At 38.2% G+C, this 18,024-nt stretch overlaps 1 protein-coding gene and 1 long non-coding RNA gene across 3 annotated transcripts in view; one reads left to right on the top strand and one right to left on the bottom strand.

Moving 5' to 3' along the window:
- LOC109439275 (uncharacterized) overlaps positions 1-18,024 on the top strand; it is a 160,129-nt gene that overhangs the window by 33,065 nt on the left and 109,040 nt on the right. Inside the window, exon 1 of one of the 2 annotated variants that reach the window (XR_002136473.2) lies at positions 2,725-3,514. The exons of the other annotated variant lie outside the window; for it this stretch is intronic. This is a non-coding gene — a long non-coding RNA (uncharacterized LOC109439275). Of the gene's footprint in view, positions 1-2,724; positions 3,515-18,024 lie in introns of those variants that run through there. 2 annotated transcript variants of the gene reach the window in all.
- The window catches only part of CIMIP6 (ciliary microtubule inner protein 6), a 67,655-nt gene continuing 63,513 nt past the window's right edge, over positions 13,883-18,024 (bottom strand). Inside the window, exon 2 of the transcript XR_012496353.1 lies at positions 13,883-15,011. The gene's annotated coding sequence lies outside the window, so the exon portion shown is untranslated. The remainder of the gene's footprint in view (positions 15,012-18,024) is intronic.

Genomic DNA, 18,024 nt, shown 5'->3' with positions numbered 1-18,024 from the left:
ATTTACTATCCCCAAATCAATTTAGAAATTCAAGGTCATGCCTCAAGTGGTATACCCATCCAGAGCATAACAATGAATTCAACCCACTGACACAGGGTTTCCTCTCAATTACCCTTCTAATTCTGAAGGTTTACGTTCCTCTTGGGCCCAGAAAAAAGAATATAAAGTTTTCAGAGATGCTGAGTCTGCTCAAATTCCAAGATAGATTCAACCCAATCTCCCTCTATCTAATCAATATAGATCACATTTATTTTGCACAGAATAGTTTTGATGTCCCATTAACTAGGTTAGTGAACTATTAGATTCCTCACCCCATCTCTTTTTACACTTTTGCTGTCTTTAAAGAGTGTCCCTTTTTCCTCTATGGGTCTGAAAATCATTTAGAGGAGAACATTTAGAAAGCAGCTTCACAGGGTGTTTTCTCACATTCCTCTTTGAGTGAATGATGCTGTGAAGATATTCTGGAAACTGCTGAAGCCAGCCGGAAGAGTATGGCCTTACATTCTTTTGTATTCTATCCTTTATTGTTATTTTTCTATTTTTGTGTATCATTTGGGCAAAGGCGTAAGACAGAACAAAAAAATTTATTAGACTGGAATTTGAGAAAACCAAATTCTGTTCCAAACTCTGGACGAGTCCAAATCTCTTTGAGTTTCAGAGTTCTTCAAGTAAATTGGGCAGGCCTACCTGTATTAGCTTCTAATATGTTAAAATACAATTTTCAAAAGGGTAAAATCATATCTCTCATGCAAATATAATATGAATGCATGTCAAAGATTTTGTTTATTTAGGGGAGCATTAGGATGTTAAAACTGGTCCATAGAGTATTAGAGATTGTGTATGTGTGTGTGTATTTGTGTGTACAACTTAATTTTTGAAAAGTATAAGATTGCCAAGTTAGATACAGAACTGGTTAATGTGCAACAGGACAGTAAACTGCAATCTTTGTGCTTATTTGCTCTATTGGACAGAAATTATTTGCTTCTTCACCAAACACAAACTTTCAGTTGAGCCTCTGCACCTACAGAGCTGTCAAATCAATAGAAAAATCAAGTCCAGAACTGCACTGAAAGAAGATCCATAATCTTTCTGCTTTTTTCAAATGTCAGATAATTTTTCTGAAAAATGAAAAATAATACTGGTTAACATTTCTTGAGCACTTATCATGTGCTAGGCCATAGTCGACAGGTATTTGTTATCTTTTTGGATGCTCACCACAGCCCTATGAGGTAGGCACTTTAATTGTCCCCATCTTCGAGGACAGAGATGAAATCGCAGAATGGTTAATTAACCAGCCTAAGGTCATACGGCTCATAAGGGCAGGGCCAATCAAACTGAGGTCTTATTCAAAAACCTTTATTTGAACTCCTACCTATTATTGTTATTATTATTTTAAGGGTCAAAAGAAATATAATGAATGTGAAAGTGATATCAAGATTGTGAATGTGCTATGAAATAAAAAGCATAATTGTTAAATCTAGATCCCAATTAAAGAATAAGCAGTAAGAGTTATTGCTAGCCCAGTTCAGAGGGAAACGTGTTAGTTATGGAAAAGGTCTATTGTACCTAGAATGCCTTTGAGATTTTATCTTTAATATGTTCCTTGAATTGAATAGATTTTGCTTAACTCAGCCCACTTTTTCCTTCCTCCTTTTTTTTTGACAGTGGATTTCATTGAGAGGGTTTCATAGCCCATTTTTTAAATTACATTCATGGAGATGTATCCACTCTGAAATCTTTCTTCACTTCTCTTTGTATTTTCTTTTCTCAGCCTAGCAGAGTGGAAGAAACACAGGTCTCAGAACTAGATAGGCCTGGGTATGAATTTCAGCACCATGATTAACTCAGTGAAACTTTGAACAAATTACTTGGAGCAGCTTGTCTCAAAGCCTGTCCAACTGCATCAGAATCCCATGGGGGAGATTGGGGTTGCTTATTCCACATACAGGAGAGGGTCCCAAAGAATCTAAAACTTCAGGTCCTTATGGGCGAAAGAGCAATATCAGTACCCACCTTGAAGGTGGTTTGGAGAATTGATATCTGGTAGGACACTGGAAATATTAGTTTCATTCTTCCCATCTCCTTCTTAATAATTTGCCATTCTTCCCCCTCCTGTCCCCTCCCTATTTCTATTTCCTCCCCTCCATTCCCCTCTTTTCTCCTCCTATGCATCCCCTCTCCTCTCGAGTCCCCTTCCCTCCTTTCCTTTCTCCTCTCATCCCCATCAGTTCCCATTCCTCCTTCCATTTGTCCCCACCTCTCCTCTCTTGTACCTTCCTTCTCCTCCCCTTCCTTCCCATTTGTCCTTTCCCATCGCTCTTGTCCCCTTCACTCCCATCACCTCCTGAACCTTCTCTTCCTTTCTCCTATGTTCCCTCCTTTCTTGTCCCTCCCTCAAATCTCCTTCCTCTTCTCTCTTACAAGGACCCTGAGACAAACATCTGCTAAACAATGAGACCTGGTCCTCACCTTAATTTAGAAAAACTATGGAATTTCAATCTAGCAGGAACTGCTGAGGCCTTTTTCTATTCCAACTCTCACTCCACCAACGAGGGAACTGAGCACGGTGAGGTTACACCCAAACTTACCTATCCTGACTCCTGGTCAGTGCTCTTCCTAATACATCACCGACTGCCTCTGTGCCTGCACTTTCAACACGATATTATGGTTCACCACTGTCTTCACTTCACAGTGTATCAGAAGACTTGGAGAAACAAGGTGATGAATCACTGCTACAGTTTGTTTGTGAAGAGTGAAGTAAAGTTTTCTAAACACTGAGACTGCCAAAGAGAATGTGCTATGGTGACAAAAAGGTCAACTATGCAGTGTCCTCCTTAGATAGTCAGGAAAGCACAGCAAACACAACTTGCAAGGAAACTCGTCTGTGGTTATTTCCAGAGAGAACTGCAGCTTTTACACTTAATGTCCCTGGGAAAGGAACAAAACAGTGTCCTGCAGGAGATAAGACTGGAGAGGAAGAGAGATAATGAACTCGGTAAAGGTGGCCAGAGACCAAGCCACCACACAAACCATGCCTCCTGCAAGTGCCAGAATGGAAACTGAAAATGCACCACCAGATTTCCTTTGCGTGTGTTACTCCAGGAAGGTGTGCTTCCTACTGCGCCCTCATGCTCCCCTCACACTGTTTTTTCACTGGCCCTGCTCTCTTGCCTTTAGATATCAAGGAGGGAAGCTGGAAAGTGGGAGCTAAGATGGTGCTCACCTCAGGGAGGAGGGGTTCAGGTTCGGATAGTGACCGTGAAAACCCCACAGAGCAAGCTACCTGTTCTTTTAACAGATATTTTAGTTTTACGTGAGTCTATATTTAATTTCCTGTGTTATGTTTGAGCCTTTAAAAGAATGGTGCTTGCTTGTGTTCAAACAGCTGCACTCTGGGGAGGGCCAGTATCCGCACTGGGGCCAGAGCATTGAATAGGTGTTGCCCGTGCATCTCCGGGCCTGAGGAGAACAGCAAGGGGTTCTGGAGGCTTCCAAAGGGCTAGGTGAAGAACAGGTAAGTCTTACAGATGCAAGAGGTAGAGTAGTGGTTGCCATAGGCTGGGAGGAATGGGCAGTGACTGTCAGTGGGTTCCTTTATCAGGTGATGAAAATATTCTGGAATTAGTGGTGAATGTTGCACAACTTTGTGAATATATTAAAAGCATTGACTTGTATACTTTAAGTGGGTGGACTTTATAGTGTGTGAATTATATTTCAATAACAAAATGTTGAGGGAAAAAAGAAGCAAAGGTGAATTTTGGAGCAATGCTTAGGGTTGTCAAGGCCAGAACTGCTTTCCCCCAAGTTATCCTGCCTGCATATCATAAATGTCTTCAAGTATCATATGCTTTTCATCATTTTCATTCTTCTAGTGGAATAAAGGTCACTGTGTATCACAATTCATAGAGCGGTATTTCCAATGTTGGTGATTTAAGAATCGTCCATTTCTTGCTATTATACATGTCAAACAAGGGCAATAAAGCTCTCTTTTCACTCTGCCACAGAGCTCGATTTTCCACAAACTTCCTCCTGGAATCTCTGTTCCCACGGTGCTGGACTACTCACTGTCCCTATTTTAACTCTACCTTTTTGCCTGTAGGTTTACCTTGTCCCCATAATAAGCTTTCTCTCGACCTTGACTGCTCTCTGCTCACCTACCCCACCCATCCCCATCATCAACATCTAGCCCATCTGACTTTATCTGTGTTTCTAGTGCTGGACTTACTGCACTATTTTGTAATGTATTTGTTTACATTACAAAATAGTGCAGTAAGTGACTACCTGACTCCTCTGCCAGACTGTGAGCCCCCTGAGGTCAGATGAAGTGTCTTACTAATTTCTGATTCCCTGTTGTTGCCTCTACTTGGCAGGTGGAAGGTGTAAAATATATGTTAATTGAATTTAATAGAATTGCTAAGACTCTGAGGAACAGTGCTGAGTCTCTTTGCTTCTACTGAATTCTTCTCCTTAGTGCTAACTGCAAAAACTACAATTACTGGGTCAAAAAGCAAGAATGTTTCTCCGTGCTTGTCATAGTGCTTTCTCAAAGGTAGTACTAATTTATAGCACCACTTGAAATGAATGAGTGTGCCAATATCAGTGTCACCTTGCCAGCCTATCATTTTTTAAAATGCTAATTTAGTAGGTGTCAAATGATATTTCAAGTTTTCTTTAATTTGCATTTCTTTGATCACTACCAGGACTGAACATTTTCTCAGGTGTTTATTTACTGTTTCTATTTCTCCGTGGGGGAATTGCTTGTTCATATTCTTGGCCCATTTATCTATCAGAGTAAAGAAATATAGCTAATACATTTGAATAAGATCCTTTTATGTTTTATTTATGACCCTACAGTCTGTCATATTTGATATACTTTTCTATATTCTGTAGAATATAGAATATTTGATAGACTTTGTCTATATTTTTTCTTATGTTTTGCTGTTTTTTTTTGTACAGAATTTTAAAATTTATATATGCCTATCACTTTCTTCTTTATGATTCCTTGTAAAGTTTTAAGAAAAAAACTTCTTCCTATCTGATCTGCTAAATCTTATTCAATGTTCTGTTCTTTTCTCACAAAAATTAACTCATTAGTCCATCTGGAGTATATAGAATATCTAGCTACTTTAAAATTGCTATTACCAATTCCAATACCTCTTATCAAATATTTCTTGTATCAGTTATGATTATGTGACTGCAAGTAACAAAAATCCAAATAACAGTAGCTTAAACAAATAGGGGTTTATTCTTCTCACTTTACAAGATGCCCAGAGGTTGCTAGTTGCCCTGAAATGTACATGTGGCATTTTAATCTACAGAGGTGACTAAATGACAATATGGAGAGATCAATACCATTGCAAAAAGAATTTATTACTTACATTTCCTGATTGAAGAGGGCATGCGATGCCACACAGGACCACAGGAGAAGCGTAAGGTTTGGGTCCAAAGCAAGAGCTAGGGAAAGCTGAGGCCAGAGCTTTATTGGGTTTCCATAGGAAAGGAAAAGCAGAGCAGAGTAAACCACTCAGAGTTGGCTAGTTTGAATAATTCTGGAGGCCTTTGGGCTAGAAAGGTGGTTTCTAGTTGCCTGGTACCTGGCCCTAGATGCTTTAGGGTTAGGGACATATTGGCTTGTTGTGTGAGTTAAATAAAGTGGATGGTTGGCTTATATATGAGAAGTCTGCTTCCCAAGTAAGTTGTTTATTATTGTTAGGTATTAACTATCTATGGGAGGGCAGTCTCTACCTGGCCAGCAAGGTTTTCAAGATATCAAAACATCGTAAGATGCAAAAAAAATTTTAAAGCAAATTAATGATCAATATAGTATTAATATATTAGCCTCTGTCATCCTTTCAGTGTTTCAGTGATGCTAGGGCGCTCTGACATTCTCTTGGCCTTTCCCTTATGCTTATCATCTGGTTCCAAGATGGCTGCTGAACCTCAAGTTATCACATCTGTATTGAAAACAGGAAGAGTGTTGTATTCAAAGCAGGAAGCAAGGGCAATGAGAATCACACCAGTTCCTTTTATTAGGAAAAAATAATTTTCTCAGAAACCTACCAGCAGGTTTTCACTTATGTCTCAGCCAGAACTGCATCATATGTTCACATCTACCTATAATGGTGGCTGGGAAAGTATTTCATTTTTCTGCTTCTATTTAATTTTTCTGCTGTAGAAAACAGCAAGGGAGAGGGATATTGAGAAAGACCAATTAGAAGTGTCTGCCACACACCTTCTTATATTTTAATAAACTATTTTGTACTAGATACATATATTTTAAAATGTATGTGTGTGTATTTAATATATATATATATTATAGTTCAACTTGTTCCACACAAATGCTTCTGTAAGTATTTAGGCCTTTGTAAGTCTCTTTCTTTGGTTCTATTAACTTATTTTCATCCTTATTCTATTATTATTATTGTTATTATTATTTATTTTTGGTGAGAGGAGGACATACTTATACTAAAAAATTTATTTGTTGTGTATCTGAAATTCAAATTTAACTAGATGTCTTATATTTTATCTGGCAAGCTTACTTTCAAGGAACAGAGATTCTCATTTCAGTTGTGTAACCCAGGAGAGGCACTTTCTCTTAGACAGGAACATACTAAGTCATAAAAATAAGGACAAGCTTATCTGCACACCGCTGCACTGTCTAATAAGATAGCCACCAGCCACACATCTGAATTCTGTGAATACACACCCAATTTAGAAGGGTTAGTATGAAAAAGAGACTAAAATATCTCAGTAATTTATTCATTTATGTAGTAGGTTTTAATGGCTGATATTGGTAGAACATTTTCATTGCTTTTCTATACTCCCTGTTGATGGTACGCTTATAATTTTTATACATATATTTTAGAACAATTTTGTGGATTGAAAATAATTAATGGGCTTCAGATCAGAATAGTATTAAATCTATACATTCAATTACACTCAAATCCAATTGGTTGGTACATTCTAATGTTATTAAGGCTTTTCACCTTGGAATTGTCTCTATTTCTCCACCTATTTGAATCATCTTATCATCTTTAAAATGTTCTCACCAAGGTACCAAGTTTTCTTTTTCAAAATCACATTAAATAGTCCCTAATCATTTTAACTTTGGAAATTTGTGAGTATGGGGTGTGTGTGTGTGTGTGTGTGTGTGTGTGTGCGCACGCGTTGATTATAAAGCAGATCTCTCTTTTCACGTTGTTATCTAGCTAGTAAGAGTATGTAGGAGTCATCCTGGTTTTGTATTTGTCTTGAAAATCAAACTGAGTCATTTAATGAATGAACTTGCTGACCCTCTTTTCTAGACTATTGGCTACTCAGTCATCTGATCTCATCTTCTGCATCAGTTAGATTGGATTTGATTGTTAGTAACAGAAAACTCCAGCCAAACTGCCTTAGACAAGAGAGGCTCACATCACTGAGGCTGTATCTCAGCAGCTCTAATAAGTAACGAAAGCTCTTTTTAGCTCTTTAGTGTGTGGGGCACCATATCCTTCCTGGTGAGGCATTTGGTCCAATGGTAGGGATGAAGCCTTATTCATGTCCATTAAAGAAGACAAGTGTTTCTTTTCCAGACCTCTCTGCCTCCTGAAAACCACATTTTTTTTCATTCTTACTGGCTCAGCTTAAGCTCAGCTTGCTAACCATTGAACCAATAACTGTGGCTGGGGGGATGAAATTATGCAATTTACCTTATACTTGATTTCAGGGGTGGGGGCTGGAATTGTTTCCCACAAAGTATTTGGGCTTCATATAGAAGCTGTGAGTAACCCCCACTCCAACCTCCACCACCAAATTAGGATAGTTACCAAGAGTTGGACAATGGATATTTAGGAGGCAACCATATCATTCCCCCCACTTTAGATGTTACTTTTCCCAGGACACCTGCCCTGCTGCCCTAAGTCTGTTCTAAGTCCCTCTTATGTGCTCCTCCATCACGGGATCATACCCAGTAGATCTGCCTGTTTACTTATGGGACCAGAAGAAAAAAATATGTATTCATAATCTCCTGGCCATCTTTCAGGGAGGGGGTATCTGCTAATAGGAGGACCTTTGTTTGACACCTGATATAAGACTTAAGTCATATGTATAAGGAAGGAAGAGCCATAGAGAGGTCTGCAGGGCAGACCCTGAGCCTGTCGCCTCTCCTTGCACTGGGAGACTGGGGGTAGAGTGGAGTGGGTTGAATAGCTTAAGGACTGATGTGGCAGGGAGGACACAGATGTTTATGGGGGAATTTGGAGAGGAATTCTGTGTATGGTGAAGTATAAACTCCTTTTCCTATGCCTTCTTCAGTAAAATATCCTTTTCTTCCTGGTGTGGATTCATTTTAGGAGGATAAAGAGAAGAGCAGAGGTTTGCCTTCAAGGTGGCAGCGCAAGAATGAGGGCAGGCTTTGGGACATCATGACATTTGGGTTTCACCTGTTTAGAAACCTCCCTGGACTCAAAGACATATGTTCACCTCTTTGCCCAGCTCAGTGCCTAGTACTTAATAAGTATTTGTGAATGAATGAGTGAATGAATGAATGAACAAACGAACGAGCTTGCTAAAATTAGAGAAATCTTTGTCAAATTCTACGTCTGCCTTTTTCGCATCGGTGGAATGAGGAAAATGATAATCCTCTTGTAACCTTATTGTGAGATTTACGTCTAATAAACGGTAATCATGTTTACAATTATTAGCTCTTCCCAAGTTCTACCAGCTAACCTACGAATAACAACCAGTAACATTTATTGAATGTTTTCTTTGAGCAAGACCCTTTGGTAAGCACTTCACATGTATTACTTCTTTTCATTTTAATCCTCCCATCTACCCTGTAATTATACAGATGTTAGCTTTTCCTCCAGAACCTCCTACATGCCCAACATCCAACAATATCTCTCGTCACTCACAGGCACCAAAATCTAGACAGAGCAAGAAGGAATCCTTTGCTACTCCACTTCCTAGACATGCACAGTTCAGTTGTTCTCACAATATTGGACAAAATGGAAGTGACTGGCACTTTACATTTAATAGTGAAATGTGACAGATTCATGGTTGTTGTAGCAACAGAGACCACATGACCTGAGAGGCAGGCAGAGGCTAAACCTGTGGTCACTAGTGATGGGAAAAGTCGAGGGTGGATTTGTGTGCATCAGGAATCAGTGGGCTTTATTTTCTGGCCGTCTCTATTCCTGAAAAGGCTGAAAATGCTGAGGGCTAGATTCAGACTCCTGGATGAGTCTAAAAGATTGCCTAGTGAGAAGGAGAAGGGCGAAAAAGACTTTGTTCCTGTTCGTATATGTCCTCTTAGTATATTAACATTTGCGGATGTTAGTTTTCTAATTTATAGAAGAGGAATAATAATATCTAATTTTTCATCTCTCATAGGAGTGTTTCGGTATCCAATGAAGTGATGTTCAGAATTTCTCTATGAAAAAATGCTACAGAGATACAATTATTTTAGTAACTAAATATATATGAGCTCCACTCTGAACTGCTGAAGGAAAGATGACACTCATTTAAGATTACTTTCTCCATGAGTTTCAGATCTGTGTTCTGCACTGACAGTTCCATAGTAATACATTTACAATTCTACATGTATGTATAATGTATAATAAATGCACTCTTGTAATCATGGATGCTCTTAGATGCAGAATTATGTACTTGTTGCTGTTCTTAACTCCTTACATTTCTGACTTTTCAGGAAATATCAAGTGATCAATTTAACAATATTGTAACACTATCATAGGAAGTTGTGACTTGCATTACAAGTCAAAGGGACTGCTCAAAGCTTAAAGCAGCTGGTAAAGAAATAAGGTAACTTGAAAAGCTGACTTCAAGGATTTCAAATCTTCTAGACTAAAATAACTCCATTGTGTAGAAGTGTTTTAATTAGTAGAAGATTTTAATGAAGAGTGATGATGATGATAATGATTGTTATTACGTTTGGGTTGTTAAAAGGAACAAGCTTCAGTTATCTCAAATAGATCCTCTGACATGGAATGCTCAATTCCCTAACCATGAGCTTAGCTATAACTGCTTCTAAAGGATTCAGCACTGGAAAACCTGTGCTCTGGTCTGAGTTCTATCACTAATCTGGTGGGGGACCTTGAGAAAGTTACCTAATCTTATTGGATCTCTGTTTTCTTATTTATCAAGTGAAGAGAAAGGAGTAATTAATCTCTATAGTCCTTTTACTTCTAATATGTTGTGATTACTCTCAGTCATTTCCAGAAAATTTAATGCTTATCTTTGAAACACTGCTAAGCAACAGCCTGAAATGAGAGCTGAAAATTAAATGAGACTTACTGGGGATACAATCATTGCTAAGGCTGACATTATGGGTGACACTGCTTCGGATCCTGTGCCTCTTATTTTGCATTTATTATCCATTTAATCCTTAGAACAATCTCAGGAATACCTGACCATACAAGGAATTATGACAATCTGTGGAACCTCCAGCTACCATCTGACTAGTCCTTACTTAAAGACAGATCTCAATCCTGTCGATGTCACCTAGGAATAGTCCAGGGAGAGATGGTGCTGAGATTGCTTTCAATGGCTTTTTATGCACCTTCGGCCTTTCGGAGTTTACCAAGTGCCAGAACATAACTGCAGATCAATTCTCAGTCTTCATTTTACTAGACTTTTTAGGAGCATTTGACATAGTTAATGGAAACAACTCTTGAAACAATTTCTTCATCTGGCTTCCAGAACCCTGAACCCATCTGGTTCTCTTCCCCCCCATTCTCTGGCCACTCCTTCTTATGACCTTCGCTGGATCCTTCTCATCTTCCCAGTTTCCCCTTGTGAAAGAGCCTCTTTTTTTCTCCACCTGCAGTCACTCCCTCAGTGATTTCATCCAGGCTGTGGCTATAAATACTAAATCTCTATGCTGGTGATTCTAAAATAAAATCTCCAATCTGAGTCTCTGCCCTGAACTCCAAACTAATATATTCAACTTCCAACTCAACATCTTTGCTTGGACACCTAATCTCAGACTTAAGAAATCTGACCTTCTAATTTTCTTTTTCAAGCCCGCCCTTCCCCCAGTGTCCCAAAAATGCAGTAAAAGGCACTAGCCAAGAACCTAGGAGTCATCCTGGATTCCTCCTCTTTTCCCCCTGACATGCCACATTTAATACATCACCTAATTCTGTCAGCTCTAGCCTAAAAAATTATTCAGAGACTGACAGCTGTTCACCAACTCCATTACCTCTGTCTTAGCACCCCTAGCACCTCTCACCTAGACTATTGCAATAACCTCCAACCGGTCTCAGCTTTCACTCTTGCTTCCAACATCCCTAGCCAATCTATTCTCTGAACAGCAAGTTGTGATTCCTTTAAAATATAAGTCATTGCAAACCCAGCTACTTTTCCTCATACTGGTAACACAATCCTAAATTCTTACCTTGGCCTATGAGAGCCAGCTTCTAGGTTTCTCTCCAGTCATATCTCTTACCACTCTCTCCCTCACTCCAGCCACACTGGACTTGTTCTTTTTTCAACACATCCAGTATGCTCAGATCTTAGCACCTCTTTACTTTCTCTTCACTCAGTCTAGAAAACGTTCTCCCAGATATTTGCATGTCTCATTTCATCCAGGTTCCGTCCCAATGTCAGCTCATCAGAGAAGTCTTCTCTGACCTGCTATATGTGAGAGAGGTTCCCTCTGCTCCCACACATCCTGTCTGTCTTTACCCTTTGTTTCATTTCTTCATAACAGTTAAACTTCGTCTGTCGTGTTTAATACTGTGTCCTGGTGCTTACAACAATGCTTGGTACATAGGAAGTGCTCAATAAATATTTATGGAACGAATGAATAAAGTAATATTATAATTACAAAGGCACATTTTACGATGTGAATAAATAATTCAGTTAAGAAGAAACAATAACAGTAAGAAAACACCTTGGCAGTAATAATAATAAAAAAAAACAATCTGTTCATCCTTCTGCCTTGAAAAAGCCTGGTTTGTCTCCTGCCTTGCCTCAGGAGCTCATGAGAATCAGCAGCCTGCAAACCCCTGTTTCTAGGGTCTTGTCTGCTCCATCGGCATGCTGCTCCGTGCTCCAGTCTCCGTGGAATCCCCAAGCCTTAGCTGTATACCCTTCTCTGTATTCCTCTTAGGCTCTCCATGTTCTGATGACCTGTTGGGACCCTTTTCCCTACTTACACACCTGTGCCAGTACTATCAAAGATCAACTCATTAAAAGTAAAAAAAAAAAAAAAAGTTTGTAATTGCTTTATACTCATTATCAAAGGAATACATTTTCAATGAAGAGTTAGAAAAAAACAAAGTAGAAAATAGAAAATAAGGTAGAAAATAAAAATTTCTCGCACATACTCTTCAGAGATACCTTTCAAATAATATTAACATTTGAGTTTACCTGAGTTCTGAGCAAAAAACAATCTTGCCCCTTGTATCTTATGGTCATATAAGATACACCCTGGCTGGTTTAGTTTCCTGGTCTCCCAGGCAGGAAGAAGGAAAATAATGGAAATAAAATATAACGCAATATTTTACAGCTGGTGAATCAGAAAAAAGAAGCATTTAAATAATGATCAGCGCCATGCTAGTGAGTTTGTGCTTAAATTTTCATATTTATATATCTCACTAGTAGAATTTTAAACTATAACATATAACAGTCATTCTGGTTGCATGAGAATATGACAATATTTTATATTATAAAAATATTCATAGCTTGTTTGCACTTAAAATAATCTACAAGCAGAAGAAACTTACATGCAAAAGATGTTATTGTAGTATAATCTCTTTAAGCCAAAATATGGAAAATCATCTTTGAGTTCAGTGATGGGGAAATAGTTAAGTAAATTGTAATACATAAATCTTAATGAAAATTATTTTTCCTTGAAAAATTATAATTATGAACAATATGTAGAAAAATGATTATGATGTAATAATAAATGAAAAATACAAAATTAGATTGTAAATAGGTAAAAATATTTATCAATATGGGCTATGAAAAGTAAGTAGAAGACAATACACAGAAAAGAAATCTTTGTAGTGGAGATGGAGTTACAGGTGATGGTTTTTCTTTTTTTCAAAGTACTATTTGAATATATTTACTGCTATTTTTTTAATACATGTTTTTGTTTTATTACAAAAGAACGCACAGAACAAATAAAAATATGCAATTACTGATTTCTAAAAGTTTATGCTCTATGGCACATGGTCATGGCCTACTCAGAACTGTTCCCAATGCACTTCCTTTTCGCCTGTCTCTTATTCAAAGGGTTGAAAATGCCATATTGGATGTCCTAGCTCCACTGCAACCAGTGTTTGCCATGTGAACCATTCCTGGCCAATGAAATCCAACGGGAAGCCTGTTAGAGTGCTGCTGCTGCAAAAAATGTCCTCCCTGATAAAGAAGTGAGACCTGTGAACAAAATCCTTTTTGTGTTTGTCTTATTGCTCTAATTTTTTGCTTATGTGGACTGATTCTGGAAGCTGTGGCAGCCATCTTGCAACATCACAACTCTTTGAGGAGGGTAGGGTGGAATTATAGAAAGACCCTTAGTACTGGACAACATCACTGAGTCACTGAAAAAACTCAAGGACAAACTGCCTCAAAACTTCTTGATAACAAAACAATAAATATCCTTGTGGTTTGAACCACTATTAAATTTTCTGTTACTTGTAGCTCAGTGCATTCTAATTGATACACATTCTAATTGATACAGGCAGACAAACAATACGACTCATTGGCACCCAGAGCTGTTCAAGTGTATAGAAACCACAAAGTGACAGGAAAGAGCACAACAGATATACAGATTAATTTAGAAGAATATTATATTCTTATAGAAGGAAGTGAAAAACCAATAACCCATTAAGTACTTATTTGTTGCAAGGTTCCCTGGATCTGTTAATATTTTTGGTAGAAAAAGTATTATTTAATATTTCTGACTAAAATCAGATAAGGATCCAGACTTTTTTTAAATTAAAGTTTATTGGGGTGACAATTGTTAGTAAAGTTACATAGATTTCAGGTGTGCAATTCTGTATTACATCATCTATAAATCCCATTGTGTGTTCACCACCCAGAGTCAGTTCTCCTTCCATCACCAATATCAAACTTTCTTTTACATAAACTTAATGGTAACCACTCAAAAAAAAATCCAGAACTGAAATATATACTGTAATAAAAGAAAAAACAGAGGGAAACATCATAGAATACCACCACACAGAAATAATAGACAACAACAAAAAGGCAAAGAAACCATGGAGACAGGTATCTTTTTTGGCTTGTAAACTTTTTCAAATTTGTATGTCCTAGGAAGCAGCTCATTAGGATATGATATGGTGGTATTTTTCTTCCTTTTGCCATCCTCTGACTTCTTTCAATAGCATAGAATAGTACTAATTTATGTAAGGTGGAGCTCTCTGGGTTATGAGGATGCACTACCTAGGGGGTGAGAATGTGATTATTGATCTAGTATCAGGAATCTCTTCAATTCTGCCTCTGTCTCTACTCAATACAAATCTGGTTTTGAAGATGATAATGAGTTATTGAGTTTGCTGAGAAGAGAATTGATTGACTGAAAGCTGGAGAGTTGGTAACAAAATACCTTGTTTAAAGGGACTCTATTAGAAACACAGTTCTCACTTATCCTCTTTTTTTCTAAATGGTAAATGACATAGAAAGTTAGCTGATACTTAGATTACACAAGAAAGCCAGGAGAATGAACTCGGTGGTTATTGTCAATGAGGAGGTGAATCCTTGGCTTGATATAGGCAGTGAGAGTGGAATTTAAATAGCACATAAGTGATAAGAGTGAAGAAATTGACTCTGCCCATGGTTTTATTAAATGATGATGGGCTAGGGGTGTAATGGCCACAACATGTTTCATCCCTCTGGTCACCCGTGTTGGTTTGGATGCTTTGGCTGGCTGGGGGGTTGGGGGAGCGAAAGGGTGAGGAGCCTCCTTCATCCTTTACTGCTTCATGAAGTTCTCTTCTGAAGCTGCTTGGGGAAACAGGGATGCTATCAGTTCAGATCCCAATTATCTGCAAGTAACAGAAAACCCATTTTAAAGTATCTTATACAAATGTCTTTGTATTTTGTTTTTGTTTTCCCATATAACAAGAAACCCAGAAATAGGCTGATGCTTGGTTAGCTTAGCTGGTCAGCAGTAACTCCAGGCACCTAGTATCTTCCTATATATCTGCTGCACCATTCTTAATGAGCCAGATTCCATCTTCATCCTTGACTCCTCATGGTTGCAAGATGGCTATAACTCTATCATTTCTAGTCCAAGGAAGGGAGCCATATAAATATACATATATATGTGTGTGTGTGTATATATATATATATATATATATATATATATATATATATATACACACACACACACATATATATATGTATATACATATATACATATATATATATATATATATATATATATATATATATGTATATATGTAAAATCTGGAAAGCAGAAAAATTCAAGAGACTTCTGTTTATGTGTCATTGATCCAAATTGTGTCACATGGCCATCTCTTCATGCAAAGGGGCTAGGGAAGAAAATCGTTAGCTTATTATATTGAAAGCCTGAGCATAATTGGAATTCTGTTAGCAAGATGCCAAAAATATAAAAGGAATAGATACATGCTCTCCTGCTTTGCTAAATAGTGAGCCACTTCAGGTTTCTTGATGGCTCTGGAAGCCGTGGTAGAACGTGGTAGGAGATAGCAGGAAGGGCAACAGCATCCCTGGGGAGGAACTTCCCTAGAACAGCATCCTGGCCTCTCTCCCCAGACCTACTCTCCTCTCCCCCTGTGAGGAGTAATGACTTCTCTGATGGCTATTTTGGAGGAAGGAACTGGGCAGGCTAAGCTCATTCCTTTTCTGTCTCCACTCCTTTGGGATCTTCTGACTCATCTTCTTCATCATGCAGGAAGCTTAGTGGAGTGTCTCTGACCCTTTGGGTGAGGATTGAGGTGGTCCAGCTGTGCCTGTGACTGGGGACAGTATGGAATACACCTATTTTTTTTTAAAAGTTTATTACAATAATATCTGTTTTACTGTTAGTTTCAGGTGTACAAAACAACATAGTGATTAAACATTTATACACTTCACAAAGTGATCACCCCAAGAAGTCTATTACCCATCTGATACTATACATAGTTATTAGAAAGTTATTCACTATTTTCCCCTATGCTGTACTTTATATCCTGTGATTATTTTTTTAAAATTATAATTGACATTCAATATCATTTTATATTAGTTTCAGGTGTACAGCATAGTGGTTAGACATTTATATAATTTATGAAGTGATCCCAATAAGTCTAGTACCCACCTGGCACTATACATAGTTTTTACAATATTTTTGACTATATTCCCCATTCTGTACTTTACATCAATGTGACTCTTCTGTAACTACCAATTGGTACTTCTTAATCCCTTCATCTTTCTTACCCAGTCCTCTAACCCCCCTCCCATCTACTAACCATGAGTTTGTTCTCTGTATCTATGAGTCTCTCCGTTTTGTTTGTTCATTTACTCTGTTCTTTAGGTTCCACATATAAGTGAGATCATATGGTATTTGTCTTTCTCTGTCTGACTTACTTCACTTAGCATAATGTCCTCTAGGTCCATCCATGTTGTTGCAAATGGTAAGATTTCATTCTTTTTATGGCACAGTAATACTCCATTTTATATAATTTCTTTATCCAATTGTCTGTTGATGAACATTTTGGTTGTTTCCATACCTTGGCTATTGTAAATAGTGCTGCAGTGAACGTAGGGGTGCATATATCTTTCTGAATTAGTGTTTTGGATTTCTTGGATAAGTACCCAGGGGTGGAACTGCTGGATCATAAGGTAGTTCTAGTTTTAATTTTTTGAGGAACCTCCATACTGTTTTCCATAGTGGCTGCACCAATTTGCAATCCCACCGAAAGTTATGAGTACAGTCTCACCAACAGTTCCCAAGGGTTTCCTTTTCTCCACCTCCTCACCAACATTTGTTGTTTGTTTATTTATTGATAATAGCCATTCTGACAGGTGTGAAATAGTATCTCATTGGGGTTTTATTAAGTTGGCACAAAAGTAATTGTGATTTTTGCAATTATTTTTAACCTTTTAAACCACAATTAGTTTTGCACCAACCTAATAATTTGCATTCCCCTAATGATTAGTGATGTTGAGTGTCTTTTCATATGTCTAATGGTCATCTGTATGTCCTCTTTTGGAGAAATGTCTATTCAGGTCCTTTGCCCATTTTTAAACTGAATTGTTTGGGTATTTTTGGTGTTGTATAAAGTTTTTAAAAATTTTGGATATTAAACCCCCTTCTAGGAATTTATCCATTTCTTCCAGATTGTCCAATTTGTTGGCATACAGTTGCTCTGAAATAAGCCTATTATTGTACAACTAAGCTACGTCCTCTAACTTAGCCTTTCTCAGTGAGAAAGCCAAAAATTTTGGTCTTCATTTATCTGACACCTGGTCTAGTTATTATTATTGAACTCAGATGAGTAAAAAATAGGTGATATCGGGCCGGCCCGGTGGCTCAGGCGGTTAGAGCTCCATGCTCCTAACTCCGAAGGCTGCTGGTTCGATTCCCACATGGGCCAGTGGGCTCTCAACCACAAGGTTGCCCGTTCAATCCCTCAAGTCCCTCGAGGGATGGTGGGCTCCGTCCCCTGCAACTAAGATTGAACACAGCACCTTGAGTTGAGCTGCCGCTGAGCTCCTGAATGGCTCAGTTGGTTGGAATGCTCCCTCTCAACCACAAGGTTGCTGGTTCGACTCCTGCAAGGGATGGTGGGCTGTGCCCCCTGCTACTAGAAAATGGCAACTGGACCTGGAGCTGAGCTGCACTCTCCACAAATAAGACTGAAAGGACAACAACTTGAAGCTGAACAGCACCCTCCACAACTAAGATTGAAAGGACAACAACTTGACTTGGAAAAAAAAGGCCTGGAAGTACACACTGTTCCCCAATAAAGTCCTGTTCCCCTTCCCCAATAAAATCTTTAAAAAAAAATAGGTGATATGTATGAACACCTACGT

The sequence above is a fragment of the Rhinolophus sinicus genome, linkage group LG05 (genome assembly GCF_036562045.2).
Source record: "Rhinolophus sinicus isolate RSC01 linkage group LG05, ASM3656204v1, whole genome shotgun sequence".
Classification (NCBI taxonomy): domain Eukaryota; kingdom Metazoa; phylum Chordata; class Mammalia; order Chiroptera; family Rhinolophidae; genus Rhinolophus; species Rhinolophus sinicus.
Note: the sequence above shows the minus strand (reverse complement) of the source record. Positions and strands in the feature narration are given on the sequence as shown.